Below are 13,143 nucleotides of genomic sequence, written 5' to 3'. Positions count from 1 at the left end.
TTTATTATGATGAAATATTGAAGAAGTGTCGACGAATAAAGTAAGGAATAATAAGTAGTGGTTAGGGACTCTGGTTTGTGAAGAAGGTTGTTGGAAACCAAGAATCGTACTTTAAGAGTTATGAAATGTATGTAAATGCGTGAATGTATTACAATGCCGACGAAAGTTTTTTGGACACTGTTATATTTATAGGATTTTGTTTCTACCGATTTGTAACGCAAATTCTTGACCTGTGACGTATTTTTATATGAGACTGTCACTGTAGCGGAAACTGCTGTCATAAATATTTCTGTAAGAAAGTTAAGTGACCACCTGCACGTAATGCGTCGTGGGCACCCAGCTGTGCAGACGCCTGGAGAAAAAGCCATTAGGATGTGCCTTTCCAGAGGCACAGGTAGAAAAAAAAAGGGAGGCCATTATCCTCGCTGTTGACATTCCTTTGTAGAAAGCATCGTAAATACGACACTCTCAAACTTGAAAACATGATAACACTGTGGAGCTCTTAATTTATGATTTACTGAAATGCCTAGAGAAATGACGAGAAATATTTTTATGTCTATACACCTGATTATGACTACTGTCTTTCTAGTTGAGAGAAATGCCATATGGCTTGCTTTATGTATTTATTTGCTCATTTTCTTTAATATCTAGTTTCTAGCTGCACTGCAGCATTGTTTAAAATAAAATTTTATGAATGTACTAATATAGATATTTTATGCCTACAGATCCAGTAAACAATAACTTAAAAAAAAACCAAGGAGCACAAAAAGACATTTCCCTTCACAGGACTTGTATATATAATTTTCTTTTCAACTACTTGGTAATTTTTTTTGGTAGAGTAAGTTTTTGTGATGCATCACTCTAGTGTTAAGATGTGACATAGGTATTAAACATGGCCATTTTTACTGTAATATTTTTTCTGCTTGAGCTATGTCATGTTTAGGTATAAGTTACTGCTGTTTGCCAGACATAGTGTTACTGAATTTGACTTTGTGTTACTCTGCTAAGCCAGTTTATTACTGATTTATTTTTCTTGTTTGCTGCTCATTGCATATTAGTTGTAATATTGTTGCTTACTTTGCCAATTTGAATTTTTTGTCATTGCTGTTCGTGTTAATTGTTTTGTGCTGCTGCATTGCCTCGTCCCTTAGTTTAGCATCTGAGCTCAGTAGATTTAAGTTAGCTTAAGAGGGGGTAGACTATAAGAGAATGAGTTGCGATTAATTGGAAGAAATGCATTGAGAAGTTATACAAAAAAAGTACAGAAAGCAGGTATAGGTAGGATTTTCTTGGAAATAAATGATGAGGTAAGATAATGAAAAATAAATAATGATGTAAGAAAAATGTGAATATATAAATATAGAAAGCATGCTTGGATAGGAATTTTTGGTGGAAGCAAAGGTTGCAATAAGACGAATAATCTATGGAATGAAGTTTTGGGTTGGACTGCAGTACCAAATGTTACACTGAAAACAAACCCTGCCCTTTCCTCTTGTGTTATTCTGCTATGTGTTTGTGTACTCTTGTATATTTGTGGTTTTCCTGTCTTTATGTGTTTAACTGATATGAGTTATGTTGTGGAATTTTTCTAATAATATGTTATTTTCTTTGTAAAGATGTTAGACATTATTAATTCTGTTCTGTTTTAATGCTCATGTGTGAAGTTGATGTTTCAAAATTTGTTCTGATCTTTTACGTATTTACTTATGTCATAATTCCTGTAGCACTAATGTATATGTTTATTTCTATTATTTTGTAAAGCCTGTATAACTACAAATGTTATCTGTATTATTATGTTTTTGATTATGTATTTTGTACCTTTGTCATTGTATTCTTATGTTATAAAATTGTAATTGACAGCAGTTCATCAAATTAAGTAACTTGTAAGTTACATTTCACTGCGCACATTTCTGTTGGTCATAGTATATGGACAATATGTGATAAGTAGGGAGTGATAGTGTTTGCATGTGTGTTAATAATACAGCAAGGGACTGGATAACAGCATTGCTGGTTCTAAGGACAATTCCAAAAAACTCTGTGAGTGCACAAGTGGTGGTTATGGACTTGCTATATTATCCGCAAGACTCTTCAATGGTGATTGTGCACCTGCACAGTCACAACAGATGGCTGCTGGCCGTCTCTACAAGGACTACAGTGGGTCTGCATCTTTAATGGCCCACCATTACCATTATTTCTACAAGGACTGCAGTGGGTCTGCACCTCTGGTGGCCCACCAATACCGTAATCTCTACCAGGACTACAGTGGGTCTATTCTGTGATGATCTACCTACCAATATTCTTCAAAACTTCGACTGACTCTGCTGTGGGTTTGCTCTGTTGTGGCCCATTATCTGTCAGCATGTCAAGAGTCAGCATTGTCTTTCCGTTGGAAGGACAACACTACTTCTTCAAGACTGCTTGGAAATCCACTACTTCTGTGTGCAATTTCTTTTACTAATGAGACTTTGTGAAAAAAAACCTTTAATTACTATTATGATGAATGATCAGGACTATCTTTATGGACTGTGAGAAAATTTTAGCTTTTGACCAACATTGTATTAATAAGTGTGTGCATTTGATATTTTTGTTACTGTAATTATGAAAAATTTTATCAAATCATTATTGGCCACTGCCCAAAACAATTTGTAAATTTTTTTGTGGGTAGCATGGGGGCTATGTAAGTAGGCGGTTTATGTTTTCTTATTGGCAACGTTACGTAGCGCTCTGTATGAAAATAACTGGCTGTGCTGTGTGCAGTCTGTGGCTAGTTTGCATTGTTGTCTGCCAGTGTAGTGTTGGGCAGCGGCAGCTGGATGTGAACAGCGCGTAGCGTTGCGCAGTTGGAGGTGAGCTGCCAGCAGTGGTGGATGTGGGGAGAGAAATGGCGGAGGTTTGATATTTGTAAAAATGGATCTCATGAACTGCTGTATATATTATGACTATTAAGGTAAATACATTGTTTGTTCTCAATTAAAATCTTTCATTTGCTAACTATCCCTATCAGTAGTTAGTGCCTTCATTAGTTTGAATCTTTTATTTAGCTGGCAGTAGTGGCGCTCACTGTAATACAGTAGTTCCAGTAACGAAGATTTTTGTGAGGTAAGTGATTTGTGAAAGGTATAGGTTAATGTTAGTCAGGGCCATTCTTTTGTGGGGATTTTTGAAAGTCAGATTGCGTTGCGCTAAAAATATTGTGTGTCAGTTTAAGCACAGTCATGAATAATTTTCCTAAGGGGACGTTTCAATACTTATTCCTTGATCTCCTCTAGCTAATCTTTCTTCTAATTTTTTTCCTAGACAACAAAGAGCCTAGATAGAGACTATACAACTGTTGTAACTATGGGCCCACTGCAGTCTATCACATTAAAAAGTATCAACAACACAGCTCTGCAAGTGATAACTAAATGGAATTTCCGAAATGTTCGTTAATTGATATTACAGTATTCTTCCAAATGTATTGACAAACTACATAACCATCAATGCACTCCTTTTTAACTTAACAGTTGCAGTTACAGGTGTACATAGTGCTGTTTTAGAATCAAATCGATCAATCATAGAAGACAATATATGCATGCAAATGAAAGAGATGACATCATTAAAAAAATAGGGAGTATTACTAAGTCGATATACATTTTTTATCTAAAAAGTAACACCTGTTTTCAAGTTGCATGGGAATTAGTGATTGAGTCGGAAGAGTTGCCACTCAGAGTCACACAACTGATATGTGTTCTTAGAGCTACGACAGTGGAATAGCCACATAGCATCTTGTCTGCCTACAGTCACATTTCAAAATGAACTTTAAAGGAGAAAGTATTGACATTTAACAAGGATCTTAGACTCGATAAATCTCTCATCTAAGGACATAAGTTTGTGATCTGCATGGACAATAGCAAACACGGATCTTAGTGAGAGTGCAATGGGGGAAGGGGTAAAGAACGACAGAGAGAGAGGGGGGGCAGGGGAGAGTAATGTTTGAGTAGAACTGATTGTGGAAATAAAGCAAAATTCGTTACACAATGAAACAGAAAGAGCTTGTAATTACTAAAATGCAATCTTTATGTCAAACTATCTTATTGACAAAAATCCTTATATCACTAACTGCAGCTTATGCCCACTCATCATAATTACTTGACTGCTGGATATTGACTTAAATCAGACTTCAAATCGATTTTCTGTAAACCCATAGCTATCGATGTATGGGCTTCTGCCGAATTGGTAGATTGGAAGTTCAGTTATCTCACGAATGTCACAATGCGAACTTGATGCAGGAAGTTTATGATAGTGCTGTAGTAATGTGGAATTACACTAAAATAATTCTTTCGTGGTATGCTGAGTGTAGGGATAGCAGTGAAACTACGTAGACACTTATCCTCCATGCTAATAGACAAATAGTAATTATAATTATACTGTAATTACGTTTTCTCTGATACTAAGTAAGATATATAGCAAAAAATAAAGTTGCTTCTACTTATAAGTAGACACTGTCCTTCTTTTTCTACAAGACTTCTCAGTTACTAAGATCATCTCTAAGACTGTTGGTGTGTTTGGGAACCATAGCTTAAACCACACTAGAGAAGACTCGTTCACTATACACAATAATTATGTTTACCAGTAGTTTATAGTAACAGCATTTGCACAGCTCAGCAAGCTGGGTGGAGACAGTGTGCGCGCTTTTAGAAACAAAACTATGTGTTGGTATGGGCTGTTACTTGAAGAGGAGATCCTTTCCATACGTGATGGAAGATAAAAAGGCAGCGATATTGTCAGCCATTACATCTATATAAGTGGACGATACTATACCGAAAAGCGTTTTTTATATATGTATATTTTATGCTGACAGATGGAAACTTGTGGAATGGCATGCTAAACAATGACATGTTTTAAGTGACTGAAACCAATATCCTCAAACTGAAAGATCTGAAACATCAAGTCCAGAGGAAGAGAAACGCAACATCGAATCAAATTGGTACATGTCACATTAAAATGTTCTTTATGAGGACTGTAGTTGGTATAATATCTAAGGCTACTGTTAATTATGGTGGAACTTTCTCAGCGTAGGTGGTCTACCACTTTCTCGAAATACTAAGTTGTCACTTCCGACCATGAAAACTAGAAGTTGAGATACGTAGAAGGCGTATGACTGCATATTATGCATACTTTATCCTGTTTACATAGACCGATATCTTTTCAGTGTTTTATTTTAGGAATCGCTTAGCATTTTTGGCACTTCTTTGACATATACACACGAGAACAATGTCATTTTTGGCACCATAGATGGGTACGAATTAAAAAAAAGTGATACTTCTGACTTTATACAAACATAACAAAATTATAATACAGTAGGGAACTGTATCTTCCCCTGTCATCAACATTGCACGGAATGACTGCCACCACCACTGAGATATTCCTAATTACGGAAGATTGGTATGCGAGAGTCCACTGTTCATTCAGCAAGTGACTGTTTAATATATGCGTATGTCTATGAGGGTCCCTAGCATTCTAAGGATCGGGGAGTGGAACGTCAGATCCCTTAATTGGGCAGGTATTTTAGAAAATTTAAAAAAGGGAAATGGATAAGTTAGAGTTTGCTGTAGTAGGAACTAGTGAAGTTCGGTGGCAGGAGGAATCAAGACTTCTGCTCAGGTGGCTGAATGATTATAAATACAAGAACTGCTAATAAGCTACTATGAACAGTATATTGAAATCATTATTGTAGACATGAAGACAACGCCTACCACAGTAGTACAAGTTTATATGCGAACTGGCTCCGGAAATGATCAAGAAAAATTGAAGAAACATTTGATGAGAGAAAAGAAATTTTGCACATGGTATAACCTAATAATAGCTAACACTTGATTTAAGAGTCAAGAAAGAAGGTTGTATACGTGGGAGGGACCTGGAGATACTGGAAGGTTTCAGTTTCTTTATATAATGGTAAGACAGAGATTTAGGAACCATGATTTAAATTGTAAGACATTTTCATGGGCAGATGTAGACTCTGACTACAATTTATTGGCTATGTTGGATAAAACTTAAGAAACTGCAGGAAGGTGGGAATTTACGCAGACAAGACATGGATAAACTGAAAGACCTAGAGGTTCTAGTGAGTTTCCGTGTGAGCATTAGAGAACGATTGAATATGAACAGAGGAAAGGAATACATTAGAAGGCAGCTGAGGATCAAGTAGGTAAAGTGACAAGGGCTACTAGAAACCCTTGGGTAAAACAAGAGATATTGAATTTAATTGATGAAAGGAGAAAATATTAAAAAAACCTGACGAAAAGGAACACAAACGTCTCAAGAATGAGATGTCAAAAAGTATATCACTAGGGTTGAGATAGATGCCACATATAGAAAAATTAAAGAGACCAGTGGACAAAATGGAACCCCTTGTATGAATATCAGGAGCTCAGATGGTAAACCAGTCCTAAGCAAAGAAGAGAAAGCCAAAAGGTGGAAGGAGTATTTAGAGGGTCTATAAAAGGGTGATGGACTTGAGGGCAATATTATGGAAATGGAAGAGGATTTAGATGAAGACGAGTTGGGAAATATGATACTGCGTGAAGAATCTGGCAGACAACTGAAAAACCTAAGTAGCAATAAGGCCCTGGGAGTAGACAAAATTCCTTTAGAACTACTGATAGCCTTGGGAGAGCCAGCTGTGTCCATGCTCGTTAATGCCGTGGACAAGATGTATGAGACAGGTGAAATATCCTCAGATGTCAAGAACAATAGAGTAATTCCAGTTCCAAAATAACGAAGTGCAGACATGTGTGGGAATTACCGAACTATCAGTTTAATAAGTCGCGGTTGCAAAATACTAACAAGAATTCTTTATAGACGTATGGAAAAAGTGGTAGTAGCCGAACTAAGTGAAGAGCAGTTTGAAATTTTGTAGGAACGTTGGAACACGCCAGGCAATACTGACCTTACTACTTCCATCAGAAAGAAAACCTATCTTTTAGGCATTTGTAGACATAGAGAAGGCTTTTGACAATTTTGACTCGAATATTCTCTTTCAAATTATGAAGATGGCAGAAATAAAATACAGAGAGTGCAAGGCTATTTACAATTTTTACAGAAACCAGAAAGGAGTTATAAGAGTCGAGGGGCACAAAAGTGCAATGGTTGAGTGAGGAGTGAGACAGGGTTGTAGTCGATCCCCGATGTTATTCAAGAAAATTTTCGAGTAGGAAATAAAATACAGGAAGATTAAATAAAAATCTTGACGTTTGTCGATGGCATTATAATTCTGTCAGAGACCGCAAAGGAATTGGAAGAACAGTTCAACGTAAAGGACGGTGTCTTGCTTAAAAGGAATATGTAAGATGAACATAAACAAAAGCAAAATGAGGATAATGGAATGTAGCTGATTTAAACCAGGTGAATCCGAGGAAATTCGGTTAGGAAATGATACACTTAAAGTAATAGATAAGTTTTGCTGTTTGGGAAGCAAAATAAATTATGATGGTCGAAGTAGATAGGATATAAAATTGGACTGGATATGGCAAGGAAAGCGTTTGTGAGAAGAGAAATTTGTTAACATCAAGTTTAGATTTATAGTCTTTTATGAAAGTATTTGTGTGGAGAGTAGCCATGTATGAAAGTGAAACATGGACGATAAATAGTTTAGACAACAAGAAAATAGAAGCTTTCGAAATATGATGCTACAGAAGAATTTTAAAATTAGATGGATAGATCACGTAACTAATGAGGAGATAATGAATAGAATTGGGAAGAAGAGGAATTTGTGGCACAACTTGGTTAGAAGGAGGCATCAGTTGTTAAGAGACGTTCTGAGGCGTCACAGGATCACTGGACTGAAACGTGGAGGGTAAAAATCGTAGAGGGAGACCAAGGGATGAATACACTCAGCAGATTCCGTAGAATGTGGGTTGCAGTAGTTACTCGGAGACGAAGAGGCTTGCTCAGGGTAGAATGGAGAGCTGCATCAAACCACTCTTTGAGCTGAAGACCACGACAAGAACAACAATATCAGTGTCCCTGCGTTTCTAAAGTCTGTATGTAGGGCAACTGTCACGGTGTATCTGAAGCACTGGAGAAAACAAAATCAAATACAGTACGTATGTGTGCCGCCAATGAGGTTTTGAACAGTCGGAGTAGAATTAAAGTTCATTGTTTCTTCGTTGATAGTGGATGGCATTTACGACGGATGTGCCTGAATGCGTTGACGCACTGTGCAACTCATTGTTTCCTAGATACAATCACCCCAATTAAACTCCTCCATTATCATGTGGTACACTTACTTCGTTTAACACAAAAACAGGTACGCAGTATACTAGTTTACTGTTCTGACCTATTTAATCTACTAGGCCAAGCAATGCAGCTCAAGAATGTGTGGTGACGTGACTTTTTACAATACTAGTACGCTTAACCATAGTTCCATGGTCAGTATTGCACAGAATGGCTACTACCACCGTCGGGACGTTCCTAACTACGGCAAACTGTTACTTGAGTGTCCACTGTTCGTTTCCACTTCGAGAGAAAATGGCGCTCAAGATGAACGATTGTTAAATGCGATGACGCACTGCGCAACCCGCCATATCTATAGATACAATCACCCAAATTGGACTGCTAAATGACCATCTATACTTATCAACTGTTTGGTGAACTTCCTTAGTTCAGCACAAAAACAAATGCACAGTATGCTATTTTATTGTTCCAACCTATTAAATCTATTAGGCAAAACAATACTGCCCAAGTAGCCATCTTCCTCTTACACAATATCCCGAAATCACTCACACTTCTGAATACACAATTAAAAATTGTCTTTCCTTAATACATACAAAACCTTTGCATACACCCATTAAATGAAACAGTTTTCTGAATGCTACATGCTAATACCACTCAACTGCATTAGTATGGAAAACTTCCACATTGAACATGTGTAGTGTTTCATCATGATAACCAAGTAACTAAGGCCCGCAGAGAGAAAATATCTCTCATTTTTCTCCTTCTGCAAAGGCACGCTTAACCTTTATCTTCGAACTATCACATTCACGTGAAAGTGTTGTACGTATTGGTGGTTCTGGGAAATAGTCTAAAATATATTGGTATTAATCTGTCATATTTTCAGATTTACAATGTCAATAGGGAAGTGACTCCAGCTGCTCGAAAGCAGCTGTTTTGTGGGTCCCCTATCAACTTAAAAACACCCGCATTTATGTAACGCTATTCAACGAAGACTATAGTATCGTATCTAGTACATTAGATGATTTTTCTCATGCTATTGCATAGACATCGCCTTACATGGTTTGTAATATACCTACTTTTACCATCCTTGTTATGAAAAACAGAACTATTGTTTAGAACTTTGCGTGGGTAACTTGCGTAAACATTTCGTGATACTGACTTTTGACATAGTAAGATATTTAAGTGTTTGCAGAGTCCAGTTTAATGCAGTTCACGGCACCCTTCATAAAATGATACTGCTGGATTACAAACGACATTCCTCTTTCAGATTGGCGACAGTAATCAAAATTGAGTGCTCCAGACTCTCCACAAATGGCTGCACGATGCGGATTTGGAGCACATTACATAAATTTTGGGAGAGAGTTTGTTTCATAAGTCTTCCAGATATCTCTCTCGATGACATTACGCCCTGTTAAAAACCGGTATTAGTCGTATAAAATAGCAATAAAGTCTAATGGGGTGGATAAAGCAGACAATAAACCTTTATCGACTGAGTCGGTAACTCTCGCATAAAAGGACTTTTAAAAGGGTCAGTACATTTTAAATAGGATGACATTCTCTGAAGCCGAATTTATTTGATATTTTCAGGTGTTTGTTGAGGAACAATTTAAATTCCGAGGTCCAATTCGTAGCTAGCCTGTCGCCTAGATATAGGGTACACTATAGATTTCCGCAAATACTCCTATTAGCTTTACTTCGGTACTCTTCGTGCTTGCAAACACGATACGAACTTTAAATTTGTGGTTGCGAAAATCAATGTATCGATGCTGAAAATCTTATTTCTTCAACCAACAGATAGTCGTCATGTAACTCAACTAACTATTTACTGTACAATAGTCTTGGATTTCTAAACTTGTGCAATTAGGAGGGGAGTTCAGTAATTAATGCAACACATTTTTTTCTGGTAACATGTTGCTTTTATTCAGGATCACAGTACAGCGTATTATTCCCCACTCTTTTCGCTACAAAGACTTATTTTTCATGAAAATCTCCGTTAAGTGCGACAGCCTTACGCCACGTTCTGGGAGGGCGTGTATGTCCGCATGGTACCACTCCACTGGTCGATGTCGGAGACAATTTCTTGATGCATCAATAACCTGTCAGTTTTCCCGCGGACTGCATCCTTCGTTGGGCCAAAAAGATTGAAGTTGCTAGGTGCGAGGTAGGGGCTGTAGGGTGAATGAGGAAGAAGAGTCCAATAAAGTTTTGTGCTCTCCTCTCGGGTCCCAGAGTGTGTGAGACCTTGCGTTGCCATGGAGAAGGAGGAGTCCGTTTTCATTTTTTTTGGCGATGAATGCTCTGAAGTTGTTTTTTTAAATTCGTGAGGCCTGGTCAGCACTCAGGAGATCGGACAGGTTTGAGCGACCTTCTTGCGATTACGACAGCCGCCTCGTCCAACGACTCACGGTGCTTTTGTTTACGGCCATATCTCTGTTGATATTCTGCAAGCGCCTATGAATGTCTGCAATATTCTGGATTTCCCCCAAAAGGAACTCAGTGACAGGTCTTGGAACTAACCACCGTTACCGACACCATTTTGAAGGCTAAGTATAGGTCTGCCATCTATCGGAACTTCATGAAGAGGGAATATTCCGCGAAGTCCCACAGCAAAACCAGCTTTTTTCAGCCGAAACTGGCCGAAAAAATGTGATGCATTACTTATCCAAGCTCCTCGTCGTTTTGATAAGAGTGGTAATCTGTTCGTTACTTGCTTGTATCGGATGGCCAAGAATATTAGGCGAATTATCAAAATTAACTGAGAAACCTCAAACAGAAAATAACTTTTAGGTATGTAAATTAATAGCAAATAATAACAGTCTTCGGTTATCATGTATAAAATAGTGTTTAATAATCAATTGTTTTGCGTATTGGTTCCCCATACTACATTTTTTGTAGATAACCTCACACTTTTCCCTGTTTTGGTTATTTTGGAAAGCGGTGTACTCCTTCTAATTTACCGAGGCTGTGGTGACTTCGAAGCTAGAAAGATGTAAGTTGGTTCAAATGACAGATGATGAAAGGTGAACGCGATGCGGTACCTCGTAGTTGCCTGTCTTTGCTGTATGATCCTCAGCACTTCTACAAATGGGCAGCGGAGTCAGCGAAAGGGTGCAGAGACCAACACAAGTCAAAAGCTGCCCTGGATGTCGCCTTCAAGTTGCATCTCATGTGCCTCCCGCAAGCCCTTCATAAATGGCACTCATTGTATATATCACATACTATCCCACCAGTATATGGAGTAAGAGCCTCTGATTCTTCAATGGGTCACAGGTTGCTTTATCTTTCGGTTTTTCTTAGTCATCAGTCTTCTCGTTGGTGTGATGCGGATCGCCACGAACTTCTCTTCCACCCTGCGTCCTCAGTTATTACTTGGATAAAACTCTACGTCAGTCTTGACCTGCAGGTAGGTACAGGAAATAAAAAGTGATAACAATAATAAGAAAATAATTGATCTTGGCAAGATTCCCATTTGAGATTTCTTCTTTCCTACTCCCAGTGTGTTGGTAAATTTCGCTGAAAGGGTTGAACAACAGGACACCCTAATAAAACGAGTTAAAAAAAAAGAAGAGAAATACACATTATGTGATCAAAACTGTACGCGCACCTTTTAGTGAAGATAAGTAAGGGGTGTGTCGATCCTACAACTTCATGACGGTTTGGACTTTGCTTGGGAGGTTGTCATTAAAGTGCCTGAATGTACGTGGAGCAATGGCAGCCCATAATTCAACAGTGATGAACCTAAGTTGACATTTTAACTCATCCCAAAAGTGTTCCATTGAGTTCCCGTAACCTCTCTGGGGGGGAGGGGGGGATAGTTCCCAAACCATTGCTCCATTTACGTCGCTTCATGCCAATTTTCACTGTTATTCTAACACAATCAACATCTCCGAACTGTTCCTCCACTATATGCATTACACAATGCTACAAAATGTGATCGTATCCTTCCGTGCTTAGAGTTTTCTGAGAGCAATCAGCAGACCAGACGGTACACATGGAGAATATCCTCATACTGTAACAAAACCTCTCCGCTCGTTCACAGATGGCACTACACATGATGATAGATACGCTGTCCCGGCATTCGCTAAACCCAGACCAGTCATAGGTTTGCCATGGGTATAATGTAATTCGTCGGTACCAATCGTCATTTTTCCTGCGGCGCCACATTTTGTACCCGTTGAAGTGTTTCGTAGCACTGACTACAGAAATTCTATGGCTTGTGATGAGCTGCTCGACCTTCGAACTCCCTTATTTATATCTCCTTGCGCACCATATTCGAACTAGCTGAATTGCTGGTAACTGACGAATAATTCCTTCCACTGACTTCATGGATCTTTTACAACCACCGCCGGCCGAGCGGTTCTAGGCGCTTCACTCTGGAACCACGATGCTGCTACCGTTCGAATCCTGTCAGGGGAATGGATGTGTGTGATGTCCTTAGGTTGGTTAGGGTTAAGTAGTTCTAAGTTGTAAGGGACTGATGACCTCAGAAGTTAAGTCCAATAGTGCTCAGAGCCATTTGAACCATTTTTAGTCAGGTGGTAACATTTTCCACCACCACCAGAATTCCAACCGGCTACGTCTGATCCGAGTACCACCGTACAGACATGTGTTAGAAATATTGGCTACAGAGGTGCGTATATACCGTTGTAAGCAGTACGTTTGACTCGGTTTGTAGGCTACGGTTCTTAGAAGCCTAGAGCTGTTCGCAGAGCGCTGCCTCAACAACATAGCACATGTCAGATTATGTCATTTCTACGTTATCGCAGAGATTCTGGGGTACAGGAAGATGAAATCGTAGGACAGGACAAGATCGAACAGTACTAACCATTACGCAACATCTTTCACTTAGGGCCGTTACTGCAATACGATAAGGAAGTCCCCTAGACTTAGAACTACTTATTCACCTACATGGTGCTGTCTCAGGCATAT

Source organism: Schistocerca cancellata, chromosome 6 (genome assembly GCF_023864275.1).
Source record: "Schistocerca cancellata isolate TAMUIC-IGC-003103 chromosome 6, iqSchCanc2.1, whole genome shotgun sequence".
In the NCBI taxonomy this organism is placed as follows: Eukaryota; Metazoa; Arthropoda; class Insecta; order Orthoptera; family Acrididae; genus Schistocerca; species Schistocerca cancellata.
The sequence above is the reverse complement of the archived record's forward strand: the minus strand, read 5'-3'. Positions refer to the sequence as shown.